Genomic DNA, 17,594 nt, shown 5'->3' on the forward strand with positions numbered 1-17,594 from the left:
GTACCTTGTGTGTACCGCATTTGTGAGCATAAGTAGGCAAACTCCTTTTAACAATATTTTGTTGGGCAGATAAATATGGACTTTATTAATACATTGTCTACTGCTCATTAATAAAACCTCCGATAAATAACAAATTTAGTCATAATTTGCATGACAGTTATTGTACTCAATAAGTATAAGGAAAGCTGCGCTTAATTGCCATAGCGGGCATAATTCATTGCGGCTTCCTCTGCTGCCTTCGCTAATGCAGTAAACCGAAAACCACGCCAATGGGCTTCATCTCATTCTATTTACGATAACCGCTCCCATTTCAATTTGCGGCACTTTTAAATGTACGCTTTTAGCGTTAGGTTATCTCGCTGTAATGGAGGGGGGGGGGGGAGCCACAGAGAGGGCAGCCCGACCTCTCCCTCCCCTTCTCTGCCCGTGCTGCCCTCCGTGCTCCCTTCTAGGACTCAGAGTAATGCGCACCGACACAGGGAAGCGATGTAAATACCTACCTCACCTCCAATTGCCGCTCACTCGCCGCCGGTCCTCTCCTCTCTGCATAGCCGCTGCAGCGGCTATGCAGAGAGGAGAGGACCGGCGGCGAGTGAGCGGCAATTGGAGGTGAGGTAGGTATTTACATCGCTTCCCTGTGTCGGTGCGCATTACTCTGAGTCCTAGAAGGGAGCACGGAGGGCAGCACGGGCAGAGAAGGGGAGGGAGAGGTCGGGCTGCCCTCTCTGTGGCTCCCCCCCCCCTCCATTACAGCGAGATAACCTAAAAATGTTTCCGACGCTAAATATACACATATAGCCGCAATATAGGAAGGGAGAGGTCGGACTGCCCTCCCTGCGGCTGCTGCTCAGGCTCCTTTTTCCATTACAGCACATAACCGATAAATAGTTAGAACAATAAACAGACATATAGCCGCTATAGACATATAGCCGCTATATAACAAGCACGATAATCGCGCCCAATTCAACAAGCGGCTAATTCAAATGTACGCGGGTCATATGCATAGCCCGCCCCCTGGCTAGTGAAGTACTCCCTGTTGGGCAGAAGGTACATCACTGGGATTCCTTGCGGTCCGCGCATGTCTGCCGCACCGCACTCCCGTCATGCACACTGCCTGCATCGCCCATTGGCTTGCATTACTGCATCATCCGTGTGGTAAACTCAGTTTATATGTAAGCGCACTGCAGACTAGGATGCTACTGGCACTTTGCATCACACTGCATTAACTCTGCAAAGCTCTATTGACTTACATTGCACTCACGGCACCTTGTGATAAGAAAGGGTAACCCAACATAGTTTCACAATGCCAGCGTGCAAGGGGCCTTAGGGAACTTTCCTAGACAAAATGTTGAAGTCTGTTTCAGAGATACACTAAGAAAGAATGATGCCATCTGTAACATGTAAAGTATGCATGCAGAGCGTGGAATCATAGGCCCAAACATGCCTCATGAGAGTACACTAGCCAAAGCCCAAGGAGAAAAACCGGTGTGGCTGCCCCTTCATGGAAGAGGTACAGCACTGAGTGCACTTTAATGTACTCAGGAATCGGCAGGGATTATTTGAAGGACAAGGCTTTTTAATAAACATGATTTGTAATCTTGCCTAGATAGCATTTACTATCACTATAGAGCTCAACCAAAGTGCTAGACCATTGCAAACTCCAATATTCTTATGCCTGGTACAGGTAAATAAATTTAACCCCCCCCCCAACCCCCCCACCCCCCAGCTTGGATATCTTTTAACTGATGGTACATACCATTCAATTTCCAGGTCGAATCGGTAATTTCCGACAGGTCCGATCTGATTTCCCAACGTTTTTCTGATCGATTTTCCGATCACTTCTATACAAAATGGATCAGGAACAATCAGAAATCAGATCCGAGCGGTCAGATATTATCGATTCAATCCATTGATCTGAATGAAAATTGCATGGTTTGTACCAGGCATTATAAGATTTTCAAGCGGGGGAGGGGGGGGATTCGATTTATTTACCCGGGGCTTCTTCCAGCCCCTAGCAGCCTATCAGGTTCCTCGCTGTAGTTCCGCTGCCCTTCAGCGTGCTGTTGTACCCACCAACACATCTCTGACCACAGCTGGGGTCACAGGCTACTGCGCATGTGTGGCGCCTAAAGGTGGCTACCAACGCTCCAATTTCTAGCGAAAAATCGTTGGAGCAATCAGAAATTCTGATCGGACAAAAAAAAAGTTCACTACACCATCAACTAACCAATCATTGCTTCCCTATCTATCACGACCAATAAGAAAATCCAAATTTTGGTTCGACGAAAATTCAATCGGATGATTGTTTTTATAATCGTTCATTATCGATTGTGCCCATCAACTGAGATTATTTACAACCAATCCGATCAGAATTTTTGATCGTTCAAACGATTTTTCGCTAGAAATTGGATTGTTAGTGGCCAGCTTAAGTCTGCTCGCCTCTCTGGTCCGCTCCCATGGCCAGCAGTGTTCTGTGCTTGTAGCGCCTGGACAAGCCCACGAATATGCAGTAGCCCACAGCCACAGCTGTGGTAGGGGATCTTTTAAAGGGGTCAGCGGCTCCCTGGAGGGCTGTGGAACTACAGTGAGGGACCTAATAGAAAGCTAGGGTCTGGAAGTATCCCCAGATAAGTAAATCTAATCTCCCCTAGCCCCCCCCCCCCCCCTTCCCGCCCCCAGAGATCCTTTAACCTCCCAGGAGTGTAATTTATGCAGGATTCTTGTACCAAACGAGGTACATTTTTTTTAAGCACTTAATTATACTGAAAGAATTTTTGTGGACTTCTTGCAAGCTGTCCGCAAGCATGCATACAATATTAAAAAAACACTTTTTAAAATATTATATATATATATATATATATATATATATATATATATATATATATATATATATATATATATATATATACATACATACATACACACACACATATATATATATATATATATATATATATATATATATATATATATATATATATATATATATATATATATATATATATATTTTATTTTTTTTTTACTTTAAGGTTTGCTGCTATAGGTAGTACTACTGTCCATAGCTTATTTTTTTTTACACTAAAAAATGTGCCGCCTGATTTGATGATACTGTATGCGTCTGACACTAGGGGTGCACGCAGTGTCACCAGAGGATCATGCCGAGAGACACGTGATCGCTGAGGGACAGGAAGCGATGAACGTGGAAGAACGGAGATCGCTGCCAGAGATCGCCAAGAAGACTTCAGGAATGCGCATGGAGGGAAGCTGCGAGCTATCCAGTACGCCAGCGACGCCGCAGGTGAGTATTTGTAATTGCTGGTCGCACCTGACTTGACCTTACCGTTACTAGCTGTTTTTTTATGGATGAGTCAGACTCGTCCATACCGCTAAAAAGTTTAAAGAGGCCAGCTTATACTACAAGCTTGATTCTGGTTACCTTGGCTTTAAGCTAACCAGTGGTGAAAAAAGACCCAAAAATCAGATTCTTACCTAAGAAGAGGTAAGCTTTAGAATGGTCCAGAGGTTTACCGTTCCCTCCTCCACCCTTTGTTTGCAACTGCACTCCCCTTCTTGCATGAGCGCTGCCATACTGTGCTTGCAACAGCACAAAGTAGCTAGTAAACAAGCGCACAGGCGCAGTATGGCTGCACTCGTACTTGGCGGGGACCACGTCCATGAGAACATACACAACAAGCTCTTCTGAGATACGTCAGCAGCTTCCATGCGTGGCAACTGTGGAGGCACTGGACTAACCAGAAGCTCCCTCCACCTAAGCAAATATCTGTAAGGATTAGAGATGCCGATAAATGATTTGGCATACATAATAGTCAATGGAAAATGTCTGCTGAGCAGAGGAAACACAAGCAAAGAGCCAGTGAGTGCATTTCAACTCCAATCAGCATCTGCTGAAAATAGCATTGAGTGGCAGCACTCAGCACTAGTATTCTTTCAGCACTTCTTGGGCTTGATTCACTAAACTGTGATGAGACAAATATCACAACTTATCAAAGATATCACACATTATCAAATGTTATCACACATTATGCATGTTAACACGCCTTATCAGAGTAGCATAGCAAGCGGTACAAACTTATGCCTGCTAATTGGCAATGGCACTTGTCCTGCCCTGAGCCCCTGCGGGTTCGTAATGCTCACTATGCTACTCTGATAAGGCGTGTTAATTGATAACGTGTGATAACTTTTGATAGCGTGTGATAACTTTGATAACTTTGATAACTGTTGATAATGTGTGATATCTTTGATAAGGTGTGATATTTGTCTTATGGTTTAGTGAATCAAGCCCCTTGTGTGAATGTGCCGCCATACAGTATAGATCCACTTTAAATATCCTTTAGTAAATCCAGTTATGATAGTGGCATGTACAATGCAACCCAGGCACTGGTGCAATCAAACATTATAATTAATATTACAACATCACATTCTACAATCAGTAGCCACAAACATGTGTACAATATACAATATTCTCCTGTCTTTCTCTCTGGTCACCACTTCTCATTCTTGCTTACAAGATTTCTCTTGATCTTCTCCCTCCTCTGGAACTCCTTCCACATCTGCCACTCTCCTACACTTACCCCTTTTAGGCTCAACCTACAAACTCACCTCTTCAGGCAAGCATACTCTTTCACTTAGGACACCTTGGCCACTGACCACCATTTTACCATCTCACACAGTTTCCCACTTTACCATCTTACACAGCCAAATACCTGAGTGGCGTTAATGCTATTCCCCCTCTGGGTTTTAACAACTCAAGGGGGAAAGAATAATTTGGGCACTTGCCACTGCCAGCGTCGTAATTCTCATTATGGTATGATTGACGCAGAGCTGCGCTGGAATTTGTTGATTCGTGTCCTAGCCCTTAACCCATAAAGGCTAAGACACATGTCCAACAAAGTGCACGGCCAACACTACAACATGACCGACACCACTACAAACTGTTTACATAACTTGCATTTTCTGCACAACAACGACAAATACTGTGCACATAAGCAAAATAACGAACTGCACAACATGGCCGCATCCAAAACAAGTATGTAGTTCAAACGAGGTTGTGCACATGTGGCCCAACAGTCGTGTGAGCTGATCCACCAGATGGATTGGGCAAATCACCTGTTATGAGTCGCTCGTCTGGTTGTTTGCCACCCATACACACGCTCTGTCATCCAACAGACAATAATCAGACCACAATCAGGCAGTTTGGTTTAGCATATGTAAGACTGTAAGGCCAATTGGCCAGGACTCTTTTTTCCTTTTGTCTCTTAATGCTGTGTAATATGTGTACATGTCAGGAACTCACCTGCAGGATCCAGCGATGCAGCTGCCTAGAGTCGACCGTAGGGCTGAGCGATTTTGGTTTTTAAACCGAAATCGCGATTAGGGGCAAGACGATCTTGAGATTGTCAAAGCAGCAGTTTTCCACGCTGCTGCTGGTACTGGCACTGCTCTTGACCCCTCCTCCAGAATGTTCTGATTCCCTTCGCCGCACTGGGGGACTACATCACCGCCACCACCAGGGAGATAAGACCCCATCAAGACGCTGCACGCAGGCCACTCCATTGCGGCCAGGGTAGATCCGACCGCTGCTATTGCTCCAGCTGCCTCAGGGTCACTTCACTTCACCACCTGGGGATCCATTGCAATGTGATCGCCGCTGCTGCTTCAGATGCCATGAGGCCACTTCACCGCTGAGAGATCTGCCACTGGGCTAGGATACCAGAACTCTGCATGCAGGCCGCTCCATCACCGCGGCTAGGGGAGGTATGTCCGCCACTGCTGCTCCATCGCTGCAGCCATAGCAGGCCAGTTGCTTCTGCCCACTCCCCACCCTCCCCGTCTGTCCATGGATACATCAGGCAGGCCACCAGCCAGCATCACAGACTCCGGCTCCAGGCATCAGGTCTCCCCCTCAGCAGCATGGCCAGTCCACTGCGGCCCTCTAGGGCCCACCTCACCTTCACCCTCGGCCTGGGGCCATGGCTTCACGGCACTACCCTGCCCTGCAACCCAGCAGGCTTTTGCATGCCTGCTTCCCTCCACCAGGGATGCTCTCCTCTGCCTGAAGCCACTGTCCGGCCTTTTTAGGAGCTGGGCTTACAAATCCAACCACATTTGGTCCAACCTCAACAGACTAGGCCACAAGCCTCAGAGCTATTTCCTTCCAGCCAGGACAGTTATCCAAGCCACCAGCTAGCCAGTCACCACAACCCCAGGGGATTCTCAGACTCTCTCTTATTTCCTCTCTATTCTTTCCTCTCTTCTCTCTCTCCTTCACGCTAACCTGCTCTGTCTCTTCCCTGCACCATCCTTTTTGGAGGACATACTGCGGGGCACCCGAATCGCTGCAGAGCAGGTGAGCGCCGCAACGGAATGTGGCAGCTCCACTCAACATAGCACTCGGATGCCCCCTCCAATCCTTCTCTGCTATGCTTGTCTATATGCCTACTCTATGTAGGGCGCATTGTATTTTATTTTATTTACTGTACCATCACCAGCCCTGTATGTGCCAAAAATAATTCTGGGTACAACCCTCATTGTAACCGTAGTCAGGTAGGTACTACTTGGTCACCTCCTGTTCATGTGGGGGCTCGTTGTACAGGTGTGTACGGTATAGAGACTGAAAGAAGACGAGAGATCTGCCAGGCCTCACAGTACATACATGTAAAGATCTGTATTGATTTTTTCACTGCATCAGCTCTAATCCATCATTGTCTTGTATTGTTAACTGTTGTATTGTTTGCATTGTAATGTTACCGTATATCTTGTATTGTGCTGTACAGCGCCACGGAAGATGCAGGCGCTATATAAATCAATAATATCACATAAAATAAAACACTGTTTTTTCTGAGTGGTGTTAAATTATTTTCAGAAAGAATGGGCACTGTGTTTCGTGGTTATGTGGCTGGACTCATTTCTTTCAGTTTGTTTGCAAAGAGCGCATGATAATTTAACTAAAGGCCACATTCAAAGTTGAGTATTGCGGTGCGGTTTAAAGTGACACTGTAGCAAAAAAAAAAAATTAGGATATAATGAATTGGTTGTGTAATATGGATAATTACTAGAACATTAGTAGCAAAGAAAATATTCTCATATTTTTATTTTCAGTTATATAGGTTTTTGTTTTTTTTATAACATTATATTATTCTCTAATATTTGGAGTTTACACACTACACACTCATTCTAAATGATTTCACAGAGCAGGATAAGGAACTTTTTAACTTTCCTCTGCAGAAAAAAAAAATACAGTGACATACACTTGAGATAATAAGCTTCAGAAGACAAAGCTCTCTTCGACTTGAAAGTCGTGGAGAGATCAGTGGCTCTTTTGCATAGATAACAACTGGAGTTTCTTAACTCTTCCTGTACTGGAAACAATATTAGACTCATATCTCTGCTGCTAATGTTTCATTTCTTAGCTGTACTACACATACAAATCGTTATACCACAAGTTTATTTTCACGTCACATTCCCTTTAACAGCCACTTTGTAATGTGGCTTCTGCACAGCAGTGCACCACCTAATGTTCACAGTGGGAGCGTTATGGTACTTACGGGTTGCAGCATCGTAACACACTGGGCTTTATTCACAAAAGCGTGCTAAGTGTTAGCACGCCAGTGAAAGGAGGCGCCCGGAGTATGTGTATTATTTATAATTATATTGTACTAGGCAATATTCAGATAATGAAAAAAAAAAATTAAAATAAAAAAATAAGAAATCGGTTGGTCCTACCTTATTAAGGTGGACCCTTCACTCAACATAGAAAGATAAAACTTTTTATTTGGCACTTTAAAAAGACAACGCGTTTCGCGGATAACCCGCTTCCTCAGGTCGTGTAGTATGCCAGAAGGCAGACTTGCGTGATCCTGGGCGCCTGTCCGGCGCCCAGGATCACGCAAGTCTGCCTTCTGGCATACTACACGACCTGAGGAAGCGGGTTATCCGCGAAACGCGTTGTCTTTTTAAAGTGCCAAATAAAAAGTTTTATCTTTCTATGTTGAGTGAAGGGTCCACCTTAATAAGGTAGGACCAACCGATTTCTTATTTTTTTATTTTAATTTTTTTTTTTTCATTATCTGAATATTGCCTAGTACAATATAATTATAAATAATACACATACTCCGGGCGCCTCCTTCTCTACCATACTGATCAACCACCCCCTGTGTGGGGTTACCACTTCTGGCGAGTGGACCTTTTTTTCTGGAGCTGCGACCACTACCAGACAAGGCCGAGCGGGGACGGTACTTCCTCGCACGCACAACAAATGGTTGCCAGATTAGCAACCTAATTTTGTGAGTATAACAACTATACTACTACTGTATTTATCCAAGAGGCACAGACTAACCAGCAAGCTCATGGTGACCCAGAACTCATTGGGGTGTGTAAGGGACTACAATGGTCCTAAAAGCCCCCTTACTAAGATGTTAAGAAAAACAAAAGTTTGCTTTCCTAAAACAGAAAGAATTTGCGATAATTCAGGTTAGAGTGAGCTCGAGATGTCTCCCAGGCACCACTGCTGAATATATGCAAATTAACCATTGTACCCTTAGAAGCTAAACACACCTCCAGAACCGCTGGAATGCAATGATGTGTCAGCTTGTTAATGTGTACAGAGCCATAATAATCCAACATGCATACAGGCTGTTTCGGATTGTTTGATCCTCATCAGTGCATGGCATAGATTAATTTGGCTCTATGGAGTAGGGCTTGTAAATCCGAGAGGCACAGACTAACCAGCAAGGTCATGGTGACCCAGAACTCATTGGGGTGTGTAAGGGACTACAATGGTCCTAAAAGCCCCCTTACTAAGATGTTAAGAAAAACAAAAGTTTGCTTTCCTAAAACAGAAAGAATTTGCGATAATTCAGGTTAGAGTGAGCTCGAGATGTCTCCCAGGCACCACTGCTGAATATATGCAAATTAACCATTGTACCCTTAGAAGCTAAACACACCTCCAGAACCGCTGGAATGCAATGATGTGTCAGCTTGTTGTTTCTACATATCATACTACACCAGATTGGGCTCCCGGTTTTTCTCCCGTCCCCTTTTTTCTACCTTTCACCTCACACCAGTGAAAAGCCCCTTAGCACGTGCAAACTGCCTCTTCACGCGCTAATATGCACGTAAGAGTTTGCTCGCACAATGTTTTGCGCAAAGTTTTGCGCGCTGTGGTTCACGTGCAAAATCAGCCGCTTCGCATGCTAAGTAGTGTGATAAGCATACTTTGCACGCAAAGCGGCTGATTTTGCACGTGAACGGACCGTATGACGTAGCGCCATGCGCGCACTAAAATAGCACGGGAACAGCAACAGCTTTGCCGTGCAAACTACTTAGCACCCTAGTTTACACGTGCAAAGCCTTAACACATGATAACTGAGTTACCACTGGTTAGTGAATCAAGCCCACTGCATGCAGTGCGTTACCACTAACATGCGTATTAACAGTAAATGTGGAGCACACTTTTCATTGCTTCACTTTCCCCGACCCATCGTGAGTATAACATGCGGCGCCGCTGTCCCGATCTGTTGCATTCCTGCTGTCACAGGGAAAGCAAAAGCCACTGTGAACATGGCCATTGTCACACTAAAAAGGCAGCACAGCTTGTGTAATTGGTGCGACCCGTGTTACCTAGGTAACACAGGTTGTGCTAACTGCGTATCACATGCTACTTTGTTTATTATAAGCATCGTTATAATTGGCGTTTGCTCCTTGTGCCCAGCATTTAACTACATTTTTGTGAATATGGCCCAATAAGCCTTGGAATCCTGTGACTCTGTCCCTGGTTTACCAATTGTCCTTCCTTGGGTTACTCTTGGTAAGTTCTAAACACCACATACTCACCTGACATTCTGAGTTGAGTGTTCTGATTTATATACCGTAACTCTATTTATTATGACTTACTTTGTTTATTAAAAATACATTTTATTTAGATTTCCAAGCTGGTTCACTTGCTGCTTCTACAAGACATTTCATGTACAACATCTACAAGTTACATAGTTATTTTGGTCGAAAAAAGACATACGGTACGTCCATCGAGTTCAACCAGTATAAAGTACAACTCCAGCCTACTCCCTCACATATCCCTGTTGGTCCAGAGGAAGGCGAAAAAACCCTTACAAGGTATGGTCCAATTAGCCCCAAAAGGGAAAAATTCCTTCCCGACTCCAGATGGCAATCAGATAAAATCCCTGGATCAACATCATTAGGCATTACCTAGTAATTGTAGCCATGGATGTCTTTCAATGCAAGGAAAGCATCTAAGCCCCTTTTAAATGCAGGTATAGAGTTTGCCATAACGACTTCCTGTGGCAATGCATTCCACATCTTAATCACTCTTACTGTAAAGAACCCTTTCCTAAATAAATGGCCAAAACGTTTTTCCTCCATGCGCAGATCATGTCCTCTAGTCCTTTGAGAAGGCTTAGGGACAAAAAGCTCATCCGCCAAGCTATTATATTGCCCTCTGATGTATTTATACATGTTAATTAGATCCCCTCTAAGGCGTCTTTTCTCTAGACTAAATAAACCCAGTTTATCTAACCTTTCTTGGTAAGTGAGACCTTCCATCCCACGTATCAATTTTGTTACTCGTCTTTGCCCCTGCTCTAAAACTGCAATATCTTTCCTGTAACGTGGTGACAGAACTGAACTCCATATTCCAGATGTGGCCTTACTAGAGAGTTAAACAGGGGCAATATTATGCTAGCATCTGGAGTTTTTATTTCCCTTTTAATGCATCCCAAAATTTTGTTAGCTTTAGCTGCAGCGGCTTGGCATTGAGTACGATTATTTAACTTGTTGTCGATGAGTCCTTCTCCAAGTTTGATGTTCCCAACTGTATCCCATTTATTTTGTATGGTGCTAGACCATTGGTACGACCAAAATGCATGACTTTACATATTTTAACATTGAATTTCATCTGCCATTTGTGTGCCCATATAGCCATCCTATCCAGATCCTGTTGCAATATGACACTATCTTCATGAGAGTTGATGATTCTGCACAATTTTGTATCATCTGCAAAAATAGCAACATTGCTCACTACTGCATCTACTAGGTCATTAATAAATAAATTGAAGAGCACTGGACCCAGTATAGACCCCTGTGGGACCCCACTGCTAACAGTCTCCCATTTTGAGTACGATCCATTGACCACAACTCTTTGTTTTCTGTCCATTAGCCAGTTCCCTATCCATACACACAGACTCTTCCCCAGTCCTTGCATCCTTAACTTATTGATTTATTCTATTTAGGCTTTTCTTCCAGTAGATTGTTTCTTAATTCTGTCCTTGAACAGAAATATACTATATATTTTTTTAATATATTTCTTTCATTATGGTCTTTTATCCTAGACTGATATTTAGTTTAAAGGGATCCTGAACTGAGTAAAATTATTTCAAATAAACACATGATGTACCTGCAAATGAATATTACATACTTACCTCACCGTCAGTTCCTCTCAGAAGCTCACCATTTTCTTCTTACGATTCCTTCCAGTTCTGTAAAGCTTTTGTCAGAACTGAAAGATGTCAGTTGCTGTCAACAACAACAACAAAACATTTGTAAAGCGCTTTTTCTCCCTGTCAGTTATATATCAGTTGCTGTCAAGTATATATGAAAGGACAACTGATGAGCAAGGTAATATCCATGTTTCCCTATGGCTCAAGTGGGCGACATTACAGTTTAACATTCTGCTGACCAGGAAGCTGTTATGTGGAATGACCATTTTCAAAATGGAGGACGGAGATTTCCATTGATCTCAGTGGGCAAACAGGACGCTGGATTGGAGAAAGAGATTGATAAGCAGACTACACGGGAGGCAAGTTTGACATGGGTATGTTTATTTTGACATTTAATTTTCAGTCCAGGGTTGCTTTAAGCAGCTGACATTGTACCTCTGTTTACAGCCTGGAACGCATCAGGTAATTATAGCAATGGGATACTCCCATTTAGACACTCTTGTTTAGCAGCTTTCAGTTACTTGTGTCAGTATTCATATAAAAAGAAAGCAATAGAAATATGTTTTCGTTTTTTGTTTGTTTTTGTTTTTTTGCAAATTCAGGATTTAGAGCTGGAACCCACAAGAGCGCTTTTCAGAGCATTTAGGGAGTGCTTGAAAATGCTAGCTTCCAAAAACGCTCAGCTACTGTTAACGGATGTGTCAACTTCCACTGGAGCGTTTGCGATACCCAAAATCGCAGGTGCAGGACATGCAGCATTTTGTTAGAGTTAGTGCTTCAATGTAAAGTATATAATCACTGGCGTAATCGCTCATCAAAACTTGCACGGAGCGATTTTGCTAGCGTTTTAAAGTTAATGTACACTGTAACAAAATAAAAAATAAATGAAAGGAACAATCAGACTTTAAAACGCTAATCGCTAATCGCTACACAACCGCTGGCAAATTGATTACACTTTCTAAAATCGCTCCCTAAAACGTTCATGAAATCGCTTACAAACTGCTCATACAAAACGCTTGCGATTGCGATTAGCGATAGCGTTTTGTAGTGGGTTCCAGGCCTCACTGCTTATTTAGTAGACGCAAGGTAGCACTGCAAGGTATACTAACCCAGAGCCTCCAATCAGAAGACTTCTTGTCATTTATTTTCTGTGACTGGGGACACAGCTTTATTGCATAAGCCTGTTCACCATATTTTTGTTTTGCTAGCATATCTTTTGTTGAGCCTAACAAACCTGAACTCTAAGCTTGACCCAACATGACCTTATATTAGACATGCATGTGCCAAAAACACTCAATATACACTGCTTTGTTAGATGGCAAAATTAAATTATCAGAAAATCCAGACTTGCAGAAAAATTATCAACCACCACAAACTTGCCAAACACTAATATACATCACTTTCAAAACACGACCACCTCTGTAGAGCTAATTTTATACCTGTACCATGGGAGAACACTTTATTTGATGAAACTCTCTAATTGCAACTTTTCAACTGAACCCAACATCTCTAACAGTCCTTAAAACTACCCAGATTATAATTAACTATATAACCCAATAGACAAACCCTAAACTACCCCAAACTTCACCTTAATGCTAACATGTGACACTGCCATGTATATTATTGAAACAATGTAAAGCACACCTGAACTGCGAATGATATGAAGGCTGACATATTCATTTCCTTTTATACGATGCAGATTGCCTGCCTGTCCTGCAGATCATTTGTCTCTAACAGTCTTATAATATTCCCTGAACAACAGAGGCGTAGAACATATGTCCCCGAGTGCAGCACTGTGAGGGCGCTCAGCATGGGCACTGCACCCCCACGTGCATGAGAGGTGACTTGCTGGCTGCCCAAAGTGTCCATGCTTCTCTCCCTCCCTCTGCAGAAGTGTTAACAGCAGTAGAATAAGGCTAGCTAAAGGGGGCACATGTGGCTATCTAAGCAGGGTAAAGGGGGGCACATCTTGCTAACTAAAGGGGCATACATTTGGCTATTTAAAGGGGGACACATCTGGCTATCTGAATGGGGTAAAGGGGCACATATAGCTATCTAAATAACTTTTGACTCCACCCATGACCATTACCACATTTTGATGTGTGGCCACGCCTATTTTGTCCAGAGGGGGGCGCAAATACTGTCTTTGCCCCCAGGCGCTGAAAACCCTAGCTACGCCTCTGCTGAACAAGCATGCAGATCAGATGTTCCTGACTGGATTAGCTGCACGCTTGTTTCAGGTGTGTGATTCACAATTACTGCAACCAAAGATCAGCAGAACTACCAGACAAATAAATATGGCAGCCTCCATATTCCTCTTACTTCAGGTTCCCTTTAAAAAATTGCATTTGATGGACATTCACAATAAAACTTCAAAACACATCTCTGGCTGACAATCCCCTATCATTTGATGACCTGGATGATGTAAATTTGATGTAAATGTTCATTGCTGGTCATGTTTTCATCTTTTCATCATTAATGCCATTTCTGCATGCAATGCCCAACCTTCTGTAGCCCTAACCTTCTCTCCTGCCTGCTAAATGTTACTTATTTATTGGGCTAAAGACTCAAAATAATAAAGATACAGTGCTTATATCTGCAATAAAATAAGCATGATAAAATCACTCCTGAAACGCTAATAGATAACTTATCATCTCTTTGAAAGTTTGTAAAAACATTTTGAACAGCGTATTTATGCTGCTGAATATTCCATGTACTGTGTATAGAGAGACATGCAGGCACTTGCACTAGGCTGCAAATCACCTCTTGCTGATACAGTACTGCCTTAGCATAACTTGTCAGCACCACATATCTGTGAGATCTACTGTAGCAGCAATTTCTCTGTAACATATAGTTGTGAAACACAAACAGTTTAAACTTATCATACCTTTCGCCTGTGAGTTCTTTACTTCGAATGCAGTTTCTTGGCTTTCTCTGCTACTGGCAGTGCGCTGTCATTGGGCTGATGGAGGGATGGGTAACAAGTGGGAGGAGAAAGCCCTGGGCAATGCAAGTTACTCGAGTCATCCAAGAAATATTTCTAAGCAGTCCAAAGCCAGGTATGCCACACGGTGCAATTGTGCAGTAAATATATGTCTCTCAGAGACCATGTACTTCACAACTGGATTCTTCAGGGCTTGTAAAATACACACAAACCGAAGGTAGATACACGACATATTTCTGCAGCAATCCAAGCATGCCATGTACACCAGAAAACAGAACTGAAGTCAACCGAGAGAACTGCCTAGCATATACCGGTAGTCTTCTTTTTTCCGGTAGATTCTTTTTTCCCCCACATATCTAAATAACAGTAGAGAAGAGCTAAAAGTTCTGCTAATCTGACCACTAAGGCTTAGCAGCATGATGTAGGCATGCATCCTGGCCAGTCAGTGGCTTAGCAGTGAATGCGGTAAGCAATCAGAGGGTTTGTTTTCACCCCTAGCTTTAGAAACCTTATAAACACTGGCGTAACAATAGGGCCTGCAGCCCCTGCTCCCGCTGGGGCCTGCTCGGGGCAGTTTTGTGAGGGCTGGAGGGGTGGCAGCATGAGGTGAAAGCCTTGGCCACAGTCGGCGGGGAGAGGGGAAGTTCCCCCCCTCTCCCTCACCTCGGGGCTCTGCCCTCTGCGCTCCCCTCCAGCTTAAGTTACAGTGTGGGCAGCGGCGAGCAGATACATACCTTCTTCCGTGCGTTCCATTGCAGACTTCTCGTTCTAGCGGCTGACGTCACTTCCGGAAGTGACGTCAGACGCTAGAGCGAGGAGTATGCGGTGGAACGCACGGAAGAAGGTATGTATCTGCCTGCCACTGCCCACACTGTAACCTAAGCTGGAGAGGAGCGCAGAGGTCAGAGCCCCGAGGTGAGGGAGAGGGGGGGAACTTCCCATCTCCCCGCCGACTGTGGCTAAGGCTTTCCCCTCATGCTGCCACCCCTCCAGCCCCCACAAAACGGGCCCCAGGGAGAGGGGGGGGGCCGCTCTGAAATTCTGTAGGGGGGCCCGGTGGGGCCTAGTTACGCACCTGCTTATAAAAGCTGGCAAATGTATGCGTTGGAAAGTGATCCCCCACTTTCCAACGAGGGTGACATTACATATATCTCATAGTGCAGGGGAACAGCCCCTTCATCCACAGGGGGGCCCAGAGCTCTAAAAAGGGCCTCAACTATTACTTCACTCCCTCTGATAAAGTGATCCATCCTTCAGATCAGGTGTTTTTGTTATGGGTGTGAAGATTATGATGTCCACACTTGTTTTATGACCCTTGTGAGATGGGTCCCCAGGCTGTGAGGGTCACCAAGGGGAGGCGAGGGAAAGGGTGTGAACATTGGGGTTTCCATCAAAGTTTTGCTGGGGGCCCCATGATTTGTAGTTACACTGCAGTTTCAACTTCAGTTCTGACAAATTCTTCAGAACTGGAAGGAATCATTGTTAGCAGAAAGTAGTGAGAGGCCTTGAGGTAAGTATGTAAGCAGGGCCGGGCCGAGGCATAGGCTGGAGAGGCTCCAGCCTCAGGGCGCAGTGTAGGAGGGGGCGCAGAATTCATTCAGCTGTCATTCCTAATTGTGTTTGAAGCAGAAATAAATAAGAAAAGGGGATACATGGCAGTGACTGCAAGCCAGATAACTAGAGATTAAGGTGTTGGGGAGGTTGTGACCGCTGTGGCGCCTCTTAGTCTAATAGCAATCAGTGTGTGATGGCTGGGTGGGAGGGATGGAGGGGCGCACTTTGGTGTCTCAGCCTTGGGTGCTAGAGGACCTTGCCCCGGCTCTGTATGTAAGTATGTAATATTAATTTGCAGGTACCGGTACATCATGTGTTTATTTTAAATAATTTTACTTGGTTCAGGTTAACTTTAACTTAAGGCTGGGTTTCCACTAAATCAGTTGCTGACTGTCAGCTGCAGCATATCGGACAACTGATGAGAAGGAATTATCCATGTTATCCTATGGGTCAGTTTACATGGAACAGTCAGTAAGGATTTGGTTCCATTCTATGGCGAAGTGATTGAAATAGATGGTGGTGGGTATTTTTTTTTTATACGTAAACCTCTCGAGATCATGCCCTCAGAAACATAGGGCTTGAGTCACTAACCGGCGCTAAGTTGGTTAGTGTGCCCTAAGACTTAGTGTGCGCAAACCACGGCGTTAGGTGGTTTGCGCCCACACATTGGATACAGCCCCGCTCACTGCGTGCGCAGCACGCATCGCGCTTAAACATCGTACCTGGTGCGTTGAAAACAGCGCATTGGGTGCCCGTTAAGCAGCACTTTAATGCGCCGCTTCGGGGGGCACCAGGTGCGATGTTTAAGGGGCAGCGGGTGCGAGGGTATCATCGCACTGCGCACTAATACAGGCGCACATGCGCAGCGCGCAGTAAGCGGGGCTGCGCGCAAAGTAGCTTTGCGCGCACAAGCGGCAAAAAAGGGCTTTTCACACTGGCGCTAACACTTAGCGCAAGTTAGTGAATCAAGCCCATAGTGTTTTAACCTTCCTGGCGGTAAGCCGCGCAGGAGGATTTCTCAGGCCCTGCAGGGCCGATTTGCATTTAGCACTTTGCTAGCTGCGTGTGCACACCGATCGCTGCCGCTCCTCGCCGATTCACCGCTACCTGATCCCTTTTTCTCAATATTGTCCTCTGAACCCTGAGGGGGATCCCTTGTAACCTCCGGCGGCGGCCATTTTTCTGTAGCCTGACCCGGATTCTCGTTCGGTGGAGAAGCAGCCTGACGGGCAGTCATCTCTGGAGCCAGCGGTAAGACGGTGCGATTCCGCAGGGCTCTCGGCTCGATGGCCTCCTATGGATTCCTCAATCACCCTCGTTAGTAGACAGAGCGGTACTGGAGTGGGAAGCCAGCAAGGTCCATCCATGATCCCTGCTCCCTTGGGTCATGCAACGGTGGTGATAGCGTTCCTACCCTCCTTCTATTAGTTTTCCGTTGTGTTATAGCTGACAGCAACTGATTCAGTGCAAACCCAGCCTAATTGCACACGGCTTTCCCGCATGCAGAAATGCACCAGAGTTGACAGCCCATGATAATCAGTGGGCTGGGTCACACTTAGGCCTGCGAGACATCTCAAAGCGCCAAATCCCGAAGTCCTACAATTTCAAACCTGGCTCTGCAGCTG

General features: G+C 44.8%; 1 protein-coding gene across 1 annotated transcript in view; it reads right to left on the reverse strand.

Moving 5' to 3' along the window:
* Positions 1-14,415, reverse strand: part of CAST (calpastatin) — a 242,816-nt gene extending 228,401 nt beyond the window's left edge. Inside the window, exon 1 of the mRNA XM_068247496.1 lies at positions 14,359-14,415. The gene's annotated coding sequence lies outside the window, so the exon portion shown is untranslated. The remainder of the gene's footprint in view (positions 1-14,358) is intronic.
* Between the last annotated feature and the right edge of the window lie 3,179 nt (positions 14,416-17,594).

The sequence above is a fragment of the Hyperolius riggenbachi genome, chromosome 1 (assembly GCF_040937935.1).
Source record: "Hyperolius riggenbachi isolate aHypRig1 chromosome 1, aHypRig1.pri, whole genome shotgun sequence".
NCBI classification, from domain to species: Eukaryota; Metazoa; Chordata; class Amphibia; order Anura; family Hyperoliidae; genus Hyperolius; species Hyperolius riggenbachi.